Here is a 17463-nt window from a genome sequence, read left to right on the forward strand (position 1 = left end):
AGTCACTTTATTTCTGCTTTGCCAAACATTATTCCATTCAATGCCCTTTACACCAAAGTGAGCAGCTATACCCCATACAGCAGGGAACTCTGCAACTGGACATTCACTGCCTAGAAGGCAGCCAAGAAAAAAAAAATGATTATAAAAGCTGTCAGCCGCTTGCACCCATTGCTCTAGAGTTGGAGCCAAATCCTCTTTTGTCGGGCTAGATTTTCCCTTAAGAAATATCATTTTAGGGGCCGGGCACGGTGACTCATGCCTGTAATCCTAGCACTTTGGGAGGCCGAGGCGGGTGGATCACTTGAGGTCACGATTTCGAGACCAGCCTGACCAACATGGTGAAACCCCGTCTCTACTAAAAATACCAAAAAAAATTAGCTGGGCGTGGTGGCAGGTGCCTGTAATCCTAGCTACCCGGGAGGCTGAGGCAGGAGAATCACTTGAACCTGGGAGGCGGAGGTTGCAGTGAGCCGAGATTGTGCCACTGCACTCCAGCCTGGGCAACAGAGAGAGATTCCATCTCAGAAGAAAAGAAAGAAAGAGAGAAAGAGAGACAGAGAGAGAAAAGGAAAGAAAGAGAAAAGGAGGGAGGGAGGGAGGGAAGGAGGAAGGAAGGCAGGAAGGAAGGAAGGAAAAAAGAAAAGAAAGAGGGAGGGAAGGAGGGAGGGAAGGAGGAAAGAAAAGAAAAGAAAAGATCATTTTAGGGGCCTTGTAATTTTGCAAAGGTCGTGCTCAAGGGTTACTAGACAAGAGAGACCATAAGGAGATAAACTACTATATATAATCATGGTAAGGGCTGCTTTATCCAGAATAGGGTGACTTCTCTTGGAGGCTCTTATAATGATATTTGGCAGAACTATTGCAAACTGTTTTCAGTCTTCACAGCAACGCTGTAAAGTAACTTATACTTTTACACGTGAAGAAACTAATATACAGAGTGGGTAGACTAACTAGTTTACATAGCTAGCAAGTTAAAGCCAAATTTGAATTCAGATTTTCAAACTCCAGGTCCAGGGCCCTGTGGTCATCAGCAGTGCTGTCTCAGAATAATCTTTGCCTTTTCAAATTCTCCTTAGAAGCAGGCTTTTTTTTTCTTTTTGCAAACAGTAGATCTCATTACATTCTTAGAGAATGAATAGTCTAATAATTCTTACAGACACTCAGGACAAGACATGCAGTAGGCACCTAATAAATATCTGTTGACATACTGGCCCTGCCTCAACTTTAGGACAAGTTAGAATGAGTAAGCTATTCACCAAATTTAGACAATTCAGAGGGACCTAAGGTGACTAGCAGTGATCATGTGGCTGCCAAAGGGCTACTAGTGGGATCACAGATCAGCTGCCACTGTGTGGTCTGGAAGGGTCTGATCAGCAGGCAATACAGCTCTCGGAAAGAGACACTGACGAGCTGCACGCAGCTTGTTTGGGAATTGCGCATCCTAGGTGAGGTTTCATTCAGAAATTATGAAGGGCTCACGTCCTGGTCAGAATCCCACATGGGCAGGCTATGAATTGAAGGCTAAAACCATATCATGCTGGAAACCACACAGGCACAAGGACCTCAATTTTACATCTGCTGAAAAATCTGGGTTAGTGTCTCCAAAACATCTAAAGCAAGAACGAAAGATGTCACTAAAACACACCTATTTATTCTCTAGGAAGAACTGTTAAAGTCATTCTTAAATACCCCCCATCCCAAATTGAGATATTTGTTGACACAATTCACATAAGCGAATGCCTTCAGGAATAGATTCGCTTTCTGTGAAATCATAACATGTATGCAAAGAGACACCTAGTGGAAGAACACCTAAGTACAATATTTAGCTTAAGACAAAAGATTAAATCATCCTGACTCCCTAATTTGACATTCTTTCAATTTCAATAGTGCATTTTTTTAAACCACTAGAATCATAAACTCAGAAATCTAAGTTTTCAAAAAGAAAATTTTCTATTTGTTTTTCCAGGAAGCTTTGGCTTTTTTATTGGTTGTTGTTGTTGTTGTTCATTAGACTGTATAAATTACTGCAAAGTAATACAAAAATTGCAGAGCAGACGGCAGCTGGCCAGCCACTTTACTTCACCTTTCCCTGAACACATGTGGGCTTATTTTTTTGTTTCCATCCCTTTATAGACTTTGCCTGTGAGATTTTCCGCTTGTCTTTGGGTTGGTATTTTCTTGCTTTTAACTAGGTAAAGCCAAAGACTTTTTTTTTCCAGCCAGCTTCCTGTGGTCCACCCACTCTCGTCTTTACATGCTCACTTTCTCACTCATACCTCACCTACACTTCGTACTGCGCCCACCTCCTCATCTTCCATGCACACATGCACCTTCCTCTCTCCCTCCTGCCCTAGATACCTTCATTTAACCTCAAAAGTAAAACTTTGTTATCACAAAATAGAAGGAATCACCTATTTTTTTCTTTACTCCATAGTACTAAAATTCAGCTACGACAAACGCTTAATTATTTTTAAACTCCTGGATAGAAAAAAACTTTAGATTGGAAATTGATTTTTAATTTAACAGATATGTTTAATTGCAATTTCTATGACCTCACAGGCTCCACTTCATGGGATTTTACACCTGAAAGAGGAACATGTGCTCTAGCAGAAGCCAGACTGACATTCACCAGCTCCAGGTCCCCTGACGCTGCTGTGCTGCAAAGAGCCAAGCCCTGTGGACAGGCCCGGGAGAATGAGACGCCAAGTAGAGAATGGGAATCCAAGAGACGCCAAGGCTCCAGACATATGGATGCAAAAGTGATCTTGAAAGTAGAGATCCTCCAATCCTAGCCACCCCAGCTGAAGTCACATGGGTGAAAGATTAACTGCCAAGCCAAGTCAACCCCTCTCCAAATTCCTGTCATGGTCAAAACAAAAAGGTCCTTACTCCACTGTTTCCAATAAGCAAGAAGGTCCTTATTCCTACATCACATGTTTGATGGTGACATGTTGAAACTTTTTCCTTTGATATTAGGAATAAGCCAAAGATTCTCATTATTACTTAACAACATTGTCTCACAAGTACTGGGAAACAATGGTAAAAATATATATATATATGATTAAAAGGTAAAAAAATCAAGATTGTCAGTATTTTCAAATGATATAGTTTTACGTGCAGAAAGAATCTACACATTAATAATTACAATTAAAAAGTGGGCCAGGCGTGGTGGCTCATGCCTGTAATCCCAGCACTTTGGGAGGCTATGGTGGTGGATCACTGGAGCTCAGGAATTTGAGACCAGCATGGGCAACATGGCGAAACCCTGCCTCTACCAAAAATACAAAAAAAAAAAAAAAAAGCTGGTCTTGGTGGTGTGCACCTGTGGTCCCAGCTACTTGGGAGGCTGGGGTGAGAGGATCCCTTGAACCTAGGGTATAGAGGTTGCAGTGAGTTGAGATAGTGCCACCACAAAAAAATTATAGGCAGAGCCAGACCCTGTCTCAAAATAAAAAAAAAAAGGGGACATAAGAAAGTTGCTAGCTACAAAGCCAATATATTAAAATCAATAACATTTCTACCAGCCACCAACAGTTTGAAAGTAAAATTTCTAAGAAAATAGCAATATCATAAAAATTCAAATATGTTAGAATGAATCTAATAAAAGATGTATAAGACTCCAGTGAATAAATCAATTTTTGAAAGAAACTTAAAAAAGGTATAAATAAATGGAAAGATGTCGTGTTCATTCATCGGAAGACTCAATATTGTGAAGATGACTCTGGCTAGTGCTTTTCCTTTGCCGTTATCTTCATTATTCTGCGGTCATAAGGATATCATCCTACTTTTCCTTCTATGAATTTTATTGTCCTGTCTTCCTTATTAGATCTACAATCTACTTGCAATTGATTTTCTATTATGGTTTCAAATAGGGGTCAAGTTTCATCTTTTAAATTAATAGCCAATTATCTCAGTATCATCTACTGAAAATACTGTCATTTCCCCCACTGGTTCTAACCATAAAGGAAAAGCTGTAAGTTGAAACACATTAGAATTAAGAATTCCCATTCATCAAAAGACAACCTTAGAGACTGAGAAAACAAGCAAATGAATGAGAAGAGGTATGTGCCACACATACAACATGCACGAGGTCATGCATCCAGAATCTGTAAAGAACTCCCATGAATCAATAAGGAACAGGCAGAAAACCTAAGACAAAAATGAGAAAAGACTTACTAGGCCTTTGACAAAGGAGGAACATCAATTAGCCAATATATATAGGAGAGACACTAAACCTCATTAACAATCAGGGAAATGCAAGGCAGAACAGCAATGAAACATAATTAAACAGCCACCAAAACAGCGTAATTTTAAAAGACTGACAATGCCAAGCATTGGCAAGATTGTAGAACCAGTGAAAACTCAAAATATTGCCAGTGGAAAATTATTTTGGAAAAGTGTTTGGCAACACCTGCTAAGGTTAATTACATGCATAGTCTATGCCCACAATCTTTACTCTAAGGTGTACATGCCTCAGATATGTGTGCAAATGTATGCTGAAAATGTGTAACAATGGTTCTATCCAGTTCATTAAAAACAACCAGAGCAAAAAACAGGGCTGGGCATGGTGGCTTATGCCTATAATCCCAGTGCTCTGAGAGGCCAACATGGGAGGATCACCAGAGGCCAGGAGTTCAAGACCAGCCTGGGCAACAAAGTGAAACTCTATCTCTACAAATAAGTAAATCATTTAAAAAATTGTTTAAAAAAAAAAAAGTCCATCAATGGGAAAATGAATAAATAAATCATTTAAAAAATTGTTTAAAAAAAACAAATGTCCATTAATGGGAAAATGAATAAATTGTGGTACAGTCATTACAATGAACTACATAGCAATCAAAAAGAAAAAGACTACTTCTATCCACAGTGAAATAACATTGAGAGAAAGAAGCTAGACACAAAAGAATATAAAGGATATGATTCAATTTATATAAAATAATAGAGCAGCCAAAACTAGATCATAGTGTTTAGGGAAGTGTACTTGGGTCATAAAATTATCACAAAATGCAACCACAATGACCACAAACGGCAGGAGAGTGGTAACCTTTGAGGAGGAGTCAGGAATTATTTATTGGGAGGGGTACAAGAGGGGATTCGGGATCGCAATGGTATTCAATTTCTTGACTCAAGTGGCAGATGCAAGAATTTACACTTTATGATAAATCATCTAGCTATTCCATTTTTTTCATGTTTTTCACTGTATGTATGTTATATTTCAAAATTTTGAAAAGTGAGAACTAGGCCAGATGCTATGGCTTATACCTGTAATCCCAACACTCTGGGAGGCCAGGGCGGAATGACTATTTGAGGCCAGGAGTTTGAGACCAGCTTGGACAACATACTGAGAATCCCCATCTCAACAAAAAAATTTAAAAATTAAGGCCACACGCAGTGGCTCACGCCTGCAATCCCAGCACTTTGGGAGGCCGAGGTGGGCAGATCACTTGAGGTCAGGAGTTCAAGACCAGCCTGGCCAAGATGGCGAAACCCTGTGCCTACTAAAATAAAAATAAAATAAATAAAAAAATAGCCAGGCATGGGTGGTCTGTAATCCCAGCTACTCGGGAGGCTGAGGCAGGAGAATTGCCTGAACCCGGGAGGTGGAGGTTGCAGTGAGGCGAGACAGCGCCGCTGCACTCCAGCCTGGGTAACAGAGCAAGACCTCAACTCAAAAAAAAAAAAAAAAAAAAAATTTGAAAAGTAGCCTTGTGTGGTGGTGCATGCCTATAATCCTAGCTACTTAGGAGGATGAGATGGGAGGATGACTTGAGCCCAGGAGTTTGAGGTTGCAGTTATCTAGGCACTTTAGCCTAGATAACAATGTGAAAGCTTGTCTCTAAATAAATAAATAAACTCTTGTTGAAGACTTTAGTTTTCCTTGAAGTGAAATGGGCAAGCTTGGCCGGGCATGGTGGCTCACAACTGTAATCCCAGCACTTTGGGAGGACAAGCCAAGTGATAACTTGAGGCCAGGGTACGAGACCAGCCTGGTCAGCATGGTGAAACTCCGTCTCTACCGAAAATATAAAAATTAGCCTTGGAGGCCGGGCATTGTGGCTCACGCCTGTAATCCCAGCACTTTGGGAGGCTGAGGCAGGTGGATCACCTGAGATTAGGAGTTCGAGACCAGCCTGGCCAACATGGTGAAACCACATCTCTACTAAAAATACAAAAAACTAGCCAGATGTAGTGGCACACACCTGTAATCCCAGCTACTCAGGAGGCTGAGACAAGAGAATAACCTGAACCCAGAAGGTGGAGATTGCAATGAGCAGAGATGGTGCCATTGCACTCCAGCCTGGGCAACAAGAGTGAAACTCCATCTCAACAACAACAAAAAAAATAGCCTGGCATTATGCCACATGTCTGTAATCCTAGCTACTCGGGAGGCTGAGGCAGGAGAATAGCTTGAACCTGGGAAGTGGAGGTGGCAGTGAGCTGAGATTGTGCCGTTGCACACCAGCCTAGGTGACAGAGCAAGACTCTATCTCAAAATAAAATAAATAAATAAATAAAATAAGTGGCTTTGCAGGGTTCTGATCTGACAAACACATTAACAGCTCTGGCTCCGGCACTGAGAACAGACTGAAAGAGAGAAAAGACATAAACTGAGAAACCAATTAAGAGGCTACTGGAACGATCCACGGAAGAGATTACAATGTCATCTCTTTCGCTGGACCAGACTGGTAGCGATAGAAGTGGTAAGAAGTAGATGGATCAGGCTGGGCGCGGTGGTTCACTCTTGTAATCCCAGCACTTTGGGAGGCTGAGGCGGGCGGATCACGAGGTCAGGAGATCGAGACCATCCTGGCTAACATGGCGAAACCCCATCTCCACTAAAAATACAAAAAAAAATTAGCCGGGCGCAGTGGCAGGCACCCGTAGTCCCAGCTACTCGGGAGGCTGAGGCAGGAGAATGGCATGAACCCGGGAGGCGGAGCTTACAGTGAACCAAGGTAGCGCCTCTCAAAAAAACACAAAAAAGAAGTAGATAGATCAAAGTACTTACTCCTCTTTGTCACAATGACAAAGAGTACGTGTACCAAATCCAGGAAAGAGTACGTATACCAAATCAGGAAATTCTGTCTGAAATATGGGGAAAGAGATTTGTCCCTTTTTTCTGGGGTGTCAGCCATGAATGCTCTGCAAACCTGGAGTTAGCTGTGGTCATCTTGGTGAAATGGTGGAGAAAAGAGATTGAAAATGAAGCCAAAACAGCAGGAAGCAGAGCCCAGGGAGAAAGTGGAAAAAGAAATCTTCTATGCTACAAAATACTCGATCCCACAAATTTTCAAAGATGTACATTTGAGGGCAGGGCAGGTACCTCATTCCTGTAATCCCAGCACTTTGGGAGGCCGAGGTTGGCGGATCACCTGAGGTCAGGAGTTCGAGACCAGCCTGGTCAACATGGTGAAACCCTGTCTCTACTAAAAATACAAAAAAATTAGCCAGGCATGGTGGTGCATGCCTGTAATCCCAACTACTCAGGAGGCTGAGGCAGCAGAATCGCTTGAACCTGGGAGGTGGAGGTTGCAGTGAGCCGAGATCACGCATTGCACTCCAGCCTGGGGCACAAGAGCAAAACTCCATCTCAAAAAAAAAAAAAAAAATGGCCGGACACAGTGGCTCACACCTGTAATCCCAGCACTTTGGGAGGCCAAGGCAGGTAGAACACAAGGTCAGGAGATCAAGACCATCCTGGCTAACATGGTGAAATCCCGTCTCTACTAAAAATACAAAAAATTAGCCAGGCGTGGTGATGGGCGCCTGTAGTTCCAGCTACTCAGGAGGCTGAGGCAGGAGAATGAACCTGAGAGGTAGAGCTTGCAGTGAGCCGAGATCGCGCCACTGCACTCTAGCCTGGGCGACAGAGTGAGACTCCATCTCAAAAAAAAAATAAAATAAAATAAATTTTAAAAAAGATGTACATTTGAATATGTCTTGTGAAATTTCAGAATTTCAAAGTATACAGAAAATTCTAAAAGTTTCTCTAAAGAAACAAGAACAGCGTTAGATTTCTCATGCAAGATGAGCAGCTGAAGGACATGGGGTCAATACCTTTGAAGTTCTGAGTGAAAATAAATTTGTACATAAAGTTCTATATCCAACCAAACATACAATCAAGTGTGAATGCAAAATAAACACATTTTAGACATGTTTGTTTATTCCTTATGTGCCCTACATGAAAACATTGCTTGGTAAAATAATAAACTGACAAAGACATTTAAAAAGAAAAACATGAGATAGAAGAAGGAAAAGAACATGAGATTAAGATTCAGGGAAAGATGAGCATATAATTAAAAAAAGATGTACACATAAAATACAATCTACTGAAACTGTGCAAGTATAGGTTCCTATTTCTAGCTTGATATCCCTTGAATTGATTTTGCAATCAATCCTCACACATTTGCAGTTACATTTAATTTCAAGTAATTATTTTATTGGGAAAAAAGAAAGTACCATTAATATAATTCCTTCTTCATAATCCTTGTTTCACTTATTCTCACCTAAAGTCAGAAAGTAAAAAATGTGAAGTTAATTTTAAAACGTTAAAATAACTCAATTACCTGGTAGAACAGAAGGAATTGTAAGTGTGACTGATTTAGAAAGGAAAGGTGTTGTATAGAGATACTGGATGTGATAACTTTGCAGCACATACCATCAGACAAGAAATTGCTAGTGTGCTCTATGTCTAGTTCTCCTCTTCTCCCTCGGCCCCCAGGAAGACCTCCCAGGCCCATGCAGTTAGGAGAGGCCATGTGAGTTGTTCTGACCAATGGGGACTAGGCAGAGATGATGTCATCACTTTGCGTCTGGAGAAGAGTATGAGTGCCCCACACCCTCCTTCTGTGTCATGACCAGCTCTGAAGCCACCTATTGACATGGTGGTGTTGCAGGATGGTGGAGTTTTCATCAGCCTGAATCCCTGAGTGACTATGTGGAGTAGAGGAGCCCTCCCCTCCTGACGACCAGCACTGAACATACAGTGTGGGTAAGAAATCAGAGTTACAGCCAGGCACAGTGGCTCACGCCTATAACCCCAGCACTTTGGGAGGCCAAGGCGGGTGGACCACAAGGTCAGGAGATCGAGACCATCCTGGCCAACATGGTGAAACCCCGTGTCTACTAAAAATACAAAAATTAGCCAAGTTTGGTGGTGTCCACCTGTAGTCCCAGCTACTCGGGAGACTGAGGCAAAAGAATCTCTTGAACCCAGGAGGCAGAGGTTGCAGTGAGCCGAGATCGCGCCACTGCACTCCAGCCTGGGCGATAGAGTGAGACTCCTACTCAAAAAAAAAAAGAAATCAGAGAATCAGAGTTACTCGAGAGTTAATTTCAGCATAACACAGTCTAGTCTAATAAGAGCTCCTGTGCCTCATTAAGTATTAACAAAAGTCTTTTCTATATTTCTTCAAGCTCTATTTAAATTTTTTCTGTGTAAACTAACATATACCCAAGATAGGTAGTTGCCTTTTTTAACAATTTGGCTGGAAGGTGATTTTATTAGGAAAGACATTGATATCTCTACTGAGGATAATAAACTCAGGGAAAATGAAAATGGCAACAGGAAACCTTTCACTTGCTGAGAAAACTTGTTCTTTTCTTTTCCCTTTTCCTCACTGTCTACATATAATAAATGCAGAAAGTTTTCTGAGGAAATGCCCTATTAATTTGTGGAAATAATCTCAAAAGATTTAGAGATTTTCAATTAGTACCTCATCATTCTTGAAATTGGATTCTATTTTTTATAAAGCTATACCCATATTTTTGAGCTAAAATTTTAAAAAAGCAAAAATATTATTAACCAGGAAAACAATAGCTCAAATGTTAACCTGCCCTCTCAATAATCTGAAAAACCTACAGATTCTGTTTTCAAGGAATAATCTCCATATAAGTATTCTTTCAGCCAGTTCTTTTTTTGTAATCTAGTTGTCCACATTCTTGTTCACATTGTTATATTTTGCACACATATGCACAAAAATTATGAGCCTTCAAGAAGAAAATATATGTGGTCATCTATTTCTTCACTGCCAGCACACACAAGTTTTTAACACAGAGTTTATTTTAAAATAAGGCAAGAAACCCCTGGAGTCTGAGTTGTTTCTTTATTAGAGGTGTGAGACCTGGCCCCACACGTTTCTGTTCTGGAAAAAGTCCATTGACACCTTGAATCACTTGGTAACATAAATCAAAACTAAGCAGTTCTTAGAATATAAGTTTCATAGGCCATAGCAAGTAAAAAATAGTAAGAAAAATATAACCTGATGTTGAAATGCATTCACATAAAACTTCACAATATTTACTGCCCAGCAGGAATATGTCAAAATAATTAGACAAGCATTCTGTACTTAAGAAATCTGTGGAGAGCTCAAAATAATTATGGGGCCAAAAATGTAGGCACATGTGAATGAAAACTAAATATAAACTGTTTGCTCCCACTACGCACCCTTGAACTAAGAACTATGTCTGTCACACACCAGGGCCTGTCGGGGGGTGGGGGGGCAAGAGGAGGGAGAGCATTAGGACAAATACCTAATGCATGTGGGGTTTAAAACGTAGATGACGGGTTGATGGATGCAGCAAACCACCATGGAACATGTATACCTATGTAACAAACCTGCACGTTCTGTACATGTATCCCAGAACTTAAAGTAACATAAAAATTTTTTAAAAAGAACTATGTCTATAATATATTAGAGTGACTAGATAAACAAGATTCCTTTAGTATTGCTTAATGACAGGAGTACAAGACAAAAATTGTTAACATGCTTTTGCATTAAGTTGGAGGACATTTTATTATCTTAGTAGCTGGTTCAAGACTTTCTCTTATGTAAACATTTGACTTTGCTAGAAAAATATCATAATAAGCCCCTTTGTCGTAAAATCTGAAATCCAGCAGTGTTTGGATGTGTGCAGAAAGACCTGCAATGAGGCAGGGAGGGGAAGAAGAGAGGTGGAGGCTGTAAAATGGGGAATGGGGAGAGCAGTGTGATGGAAGAAATGACACCACAATGTCAGTTTCAGTAGAAAGCGGTGAAGAGTCTGAGCTTTGCCTTCATGTTAGCATCAGGTGGAACCAAGGCAGTACATAAGCACACCTGAAGAAACAAGTTGCTGGGAATAAAGCCCGGGGCTGATGACAAGATCATTCTTCCCCATCTGATATGGTTTGGCCCCGTGTCCCCACCCAAATCTCACGTTGAATTATGATCTTCAGTGTTGAAGGAGGGGCCTGGTGGGAGGTGACTGGATCATGGGGGTGGATTTCCCCTTCTTGTTCTCATGACAGTGAGTGAGTTCTCATGAAATCTGGTTGTTTAAAAGTGTATAACAGATCACTTGAGCTCAGGAGTTTGAGGTCAGTCTGGGCAACATAGCAAAGCCTCCTTTCTGTTTTTTAAAATTAAAAAATAAAAATAAATAAAATATAAAAAGTGTGTGGCACTTCGCCCTTCTCTCTCTCTCTCTCTTGCTCTGCTATGTGAAGATTGTGCCTATTTCCCCTTCGCCTTCCACCATGATTTTAAGTTTCCTGACACCTCTCCAGCCATGCTTCCTGTACAGCCTGTGGAACTATGAGCCAATTAAACCTCCTTTCTTTATCAATTTCCCAGCCCCAGGTAGTTCTTTATAGCAGTGTGGGAATGGACTAATACGCCATCATAACTAATATTTATTAAGTGCTTAATTGTGCACCAGATATTGTTCTAAGAGCTATATTCATATTAACTCATTAAATGCTTACACCAGCTATGGGTACAATTACTGTCTCCATTTAACAGATGAAGAAACTGAAGTGCATAAAGGTTAAGAAATTTGCCCAAGGTCATACAGATTGGTGTGTATTTGTGTCAGAGATAAGATTCAAACCCCAGTCCTCTGAGCTCAGAGCCTCCCCTTTGTACCATTGTGCTATCTCTTATTTTATTACAAGAGACTATAAAATTCATCTAACTCAGTCTTCCAACAAACGCAGCTTCTTATAACAAGCCATGCTCTTACTAGATGCCCACTGTGATGGGGAGGTCCCTAATCTGAGAGCCAGAAGTGTTATACTAGAAAACATACTTGACAACTTTTGAAGATAGTAAAATCACCCACTTTTGTCAATACCTTAGGGTAATCAGTTTTGTATATCATCAATGAAAAGTATGAGTATAAAAAGCATCACCTAAAATTCCTCAACAAACATCAAATTTTATGGTAAATAAAGCATTCTTTACTGCAGAAGACAATGCAGACATCTTACTGACTCATCAGTAAATGTGTATCTTTTATATACATGTTGAAACAATAGAATTTATGTCTTAGAAGACGTCTGTACAGCTAAGGTATGCACCAAAGCTAATTTGTATGTCCATGAGTTGGACAACCAGGACAACGGGTTTTAATAACTACAGAAAAAGAAAGAGAAGGGCAATGGTCACCAAAAAGCACAATGGTGACTGATGAGTTATGACTAACAATGTTTCAAAGACAGTTGTAACATAATTGGAAATGGTAGAAACTACATACTGGGGACAATATGATTATTGTCTGGGTCATAGAAAATAATAGCATTTAAGTTAATACGCTAATACTTTCTGAAAAATTACCAGAATTTCAATTATATCTATACAGTCACAAAAAGATGTGTCCTTAATAGATAACTGTGGGCAGCTGGGTGCGGTGGCTCACGCCTGTAATCCCAGCACTTTGGGAGGCTGAGGCAGGCAGATCACGAGGTCAGGAGATCGAGACCATCCTGGCCAACATAGTGAAACCCTGTCTCTACTAAAAATACAAAAAATTAACTGGGTGTGGTGGCGGGCGCTTGTAGTCCGAGCTACCAGGGAGCCTGAGGCAGGGGAATCGCTTGAACCCAGGAGACTGAGGTTGCAGTGAGCTGAGATCACACCACTGCACTCCAGCCTGGAGACAGAGCAAGACTCTGTCTAAAAAAAAAAAAAAAAACTCTAAAAAGAATGCTTCCTTTGAATTCCCCAGCAAGTTTAAAATTGTGTTTCATCTTTGGAAAAAAAATGAATTAAGGCTTAGTACAATGGCTCACGCCTATAATCCTAGTTCTTTGGGAGGCCAAGGCAAGAAGATCACTTGAGGCTAGGAGTTAGAGATCAGCTTGGGCAACATAATGAGACCCTGTCTTTACAAAACCTTTTAAAAATTAGCTGGGCATGGTGGCATACTTGGGAGGCTGAGGTGAGAGAATCACCTGAGCCTGGGAGGTCAAGGCTGCACTGAGCCATGATCATGCCACTACACTCCAGTCTGGGGGACAAAGTGAGACATTGTCTCAAAAACAAACAAATAAACAAGAGTTAAACCAAATAAAAGATGTATACCTCAGTGAGGAGCTAAGACATATAATTCTTTTAAAATCATTTTATCATAGAAAATCAGAGTAATAATGAGAAGAATTACACAGGTATTCAACTCCAGTCTTTCCTAGATCATTAGGAATAAACTTATAAACTTTAGAGGTGGGGACATCTTCAGATTGTTTTACTGTTCTACTATAATTATTAAATATAAATATTTAATTGTAGTTATTAGTAAATTTAAATCAGTAAGTACTCCATTTCTAGAGCATTCAATTTATACTTGGGCATCTAAACACGCAATTGCTTGTAAAATAGACTCTTCACATAATTATAGTTATAAAGTACTTTGATAGTCATGGTATATTCCTTACTCTGAGAGAGGCAAAAAAAAAAAAAAAAAATGAACCCATAAATAAATAAATAAATAAATTACTTAATTCTCCCACTGAAAAATAATTTTCGGAGGACCAAAGATAGTTAGTAATACTATGAACTTCCCTCTGCATAAATCCTAGACTAGGGATAAACATATCTAGGCTACACTAATTTGATTCACAAACTAGAATAACAAAGTGAAACTCAGGCCTTTCAAGTCATAAATATCACTAAAGAGAAAGAATTTGTTTCAAAGAATTTTCAATTACATACCAAAAAGTTATGAACTTTCTTGGTCCAGTTCTGTTGCCTTTGACCTTTATGGAAAAAAAAAAAGAGAGAGAGAGAGAGAAAAAAAAAGTGAGTCGTGAGATTTCTGCCTGGACTCAATCACCTGGGAGAAAATCAGAATCCCACCACATCAACCCCAAGAATAGGCAACAGAATAGTAAGTTGATCATCGTGATAATGTTCGAGTAGACAGCTAGGCAAACACAAACAGGTCAGGAAAGTCCCACCACCACCACCACCCAGGAATGTCAGGCAATGTTAAACCACCAGGTGATTGTCAGGTACTTGTTAAACAGGCTGGCTAAAATAATAATTGGTGGCAGCTGGTGCCAGGGACCGGCAATCTCCCATTAGATAGGAAACACTTGAAGCTGGCGATCGGCAGCTTCCTGATAAGATCTCAGGAGTTGGCGAATGGGCCCAAGTGTGTGTACTAAGGGACAAAATGGCAGAGTAGCATATGACCTCCCTCTAGGAACACTCAACTGGTAAGGGAAAAATGCCTCAAGTGAGCATGCCACCAACTTCAGCAAACACACTGAGCATGCTCCCCTCCCAACTGCTGGCAGGCCACTGCGCATGCGGAAAGCCCGCCCCAAGGGAAGAATCGGGGGAGAAGAGACAGAAACCCCTGTACCGTGCGAATGTATAAAACCCCAAGTCAAAGATCAAACAGGGTACTTGGATCTCTCAAGTTGTCCGCTTGGCACTTTTCCAAATGTACTTTACTTCCTTTTGTTCTTGCTCTAAAACTTTTTAATAAGCTCTCAATCCTCAAAAACTTGCCCCAGTCTCTCACTCTAAGTCATGCCCCTCAATCGAATTCTTTCCTTCAAAGAGGCAAGAATCAAATTGGTGCAGATCTGCACAGATTCACCTCTGCTAACAATAACTTCCCACTGTCTCTCTCAAAATATGAAAACAAAAGTTTTCTCTCATAGGAAAGAAGATCTGGGTAGCAAATTATCAAAAAATCATTAAACTGAGATCCTCAACATTGAATTTTTTCTGAAGAGGACAGTAAAAATAATGTTCTGTCCTTTTCAACACACCCCATGATACATTTTTACTTCACTTTTAAATACCACAAAAGATGTGCACATAGATTGAGAACTTCTATCTATTTTCCTGGAATTTTTCCAGTGGGAATATATTTCTTTTTGTTTTTGTTTTTTTGTTTTGTTTTTTGTTTTTTGAGACAGAGTCTCACTCTGTGGCCCAGGCTGGAGTGCAGTGGCACACAATCTCAGCTCACTGCAACCTCCGCCTCCCAGGTTCAAGTGATTCTCCTGCCCCAGCCTCCTGAGTAGCTGGGATTACAGGCACCCGCCACCACGCCTGGCTAATTTTTGTATTTTTAGTAGAGACAGGGTTTCGCCATGTTGGTCAGGCTGGTCTTGAACTCCTAACCTCGTGATCCACCCGTCTTGGCCTCCCAAAGTGCTGGGATTACAGGCATGAGCCACAGCACCGAGCCCAGTGGGAATATATTTCAAATTAGTAACAATAATTCTATTCATTGCTTAAAAGCATACATTTATAAAAACAGATTTTTTTTAAATCTATGTATTTGCATCTCACAGAAAAATAAAATTGTAGGAAAACATGCTCTGTAAAGGACATATTTCAAGATCTGTATTTTAATAACTCAATCTACTTGAGTACTTGGATTTTTTCTTTTTAAATTTTTTTTCCAAAATTTTATTTTGAAAATGTTTAAAACTATAGAAAGGTTGTAGGAATAGGTAGCAATGAACACCTAGATGGCCTTCACCTTGATTCCCAAATTATGACACTTTTCCACATTTGCTTTATCTCTCTGCATATCTAAATATTTTGCTGAACCATTTGAGTCACTTGTAGACATAAAGATGGTTCACCCCTATATACTTCAGCATGTACCTCCTAAGAGCAATGATCCCACCATAGTTGTAAATAATGATCACACTTAGGAAAGGTTTTTTTTTTTTTTTTTTTTTTTTGAGATGGAGTCTCGCACTCTCGTCCAGGCTGGAGTGCCGTGGCACAATCTCGGCTCACTGCAAGCTCTGCCTCCTGGGTTCACGCCATCCTCCTGCCTCAGCCTCCCAAGTAGCTGGGACTACAGGTGCCCACCACCACGCCCGGCTAATTTTTGTATTTTTAGTAGAGACGGGGTTTCACCATGTTAGCCAGGGTGGTCTCAACCTCCTGACCTCGTGATCCACCCGCCTCGGCCTCCCAAAGCGCTGGGATTATAGGCTTGAGCCACCGCACTGGGCCACACTCAGGAAATTTTAAATTGACAAAATGCAAGCAATATACAGTCCAAATGTTCCAATTGTATCACTGATGTCTGTTTCAGTGTGGAAGATTTGTTATATTTTATTTTAAATCCTGGACTTAATCAGGGATCACCAAGGCATGTCTACAGTCTCCTTTTACCTTTCACGACATGTTTTTGTAGAGCCCAGGCCAGTTGCTTTGCCTAACACCCCTCAATTTGGATTTGACTTATTGTTCCTTCACAACTAAGTTAAACATTTTTGGCAGAGGTACTCACAGGTTGGAATGCTTTCCTTCTTTTTATACATTAGGAAAACCACCTAACAGGTTGGATTAATATTTTCTTTCAATCACTTAGTAACACTTAGTGATTGCCTCGTATAAAGTAAATTTAGTGTCACAGTTTGCAGTTTACAAAATGCTTTGATGTGGATTAATTTATGAAATTTGCACTACAATCCCATGAGGTAGGTTTTTTATTTTGCTCATCTTTCCTCTTTTGAATAGAATTTTATCCAAGTTCATACAACCAGCAAGTCTAGCTCAGTGGCCAAAATGTAAGTATAGAATTACTGTAAAAATCACCTTAGAGTAAGAAACCCTCTATTTTCAGGTCAAATAAATCTAGATCCCTTTTTCTCTTTTGTAACCTGTACTCCCTGTTGTCCAAACTCTTTGCCTTACAGTTCTTATTTTGTTGTGTTAAACTACAAGGTAGTGAGGTATCATGATTTATCTAAACATTTTTCAACCATAATTATTTCAAATTATAATAGTTAAACCAGAAACAATGGAAAAAATGGGTATTAACTTAAAAGTGGGCGATATGTTAAAATAAATGAGTGTTAGCTGTATTGAGTAAGCTAACACTCAAAGTGATTGGCTTTTCTTCATGTTTTTGCCTTTGCTTTGGTGCAACTAATAATATGCCAGCTCCTTCTTTCTCCACAGAACAAGATCTTATGTCACTTCCTCCTACATTCCAAAGCAATGAAAACAGTATTTCCTGATGTAGTCATCTGTATGTTTACAAAAACTTTCTAGCATATTAAATTAGGTAGTTTTTCTTATTTACTTTTTGCCTTGGGGGCCTCACAATCGCAGTGTTGTTTAGTTTAGAATCAAGTCAAGAAAAGTTTGGGAATCGGTGTATGTAACTTGAGTCACAACCTATAACATGAATCTCTAAATAGACATTCCAGCCGGAAAG

General features: G+C 40.1%; 1 protein-coding gene across 3 annotated transcripts in view; it reads right to left on the minus strand.

The window, feature by feature from the left end:
- IPCEF1 (interaction protein for cytohesin exchange factors 1) overlaps positions 1-17463 on the minus strand; it is a 208627-nt gene that overhangs the window by 120062 nt on the left and 71102 nt on the right. For all 3 annotated transcript variants that reach the window (XM_054490561.2, XM_054490559.2, XM_054490560.2), the window contains exon 2: positions 13971-14014. The gene's annotated coding sequence lies outside the window, so the exon portion shown is untranslated. The remainder of the gene's footprint in view (positions 1-13970; positions 14015-17463) is intronic.

Source organism: Pongo pygmaeus, chromosome 5 (genome assembly GCF_028885625.2).
Source record: "Pongo pygmaeus isolate AG05252 chromosome 5, NHGRI_mPonPyg2-v2.0_pri, whole genome shotgun sequence".
Lineage (NCBI taxonomy): Eukaryota > Metazoa > Chordata > Mammalia > Primates > Hominidae > Pongo > Pongo pygmaeus.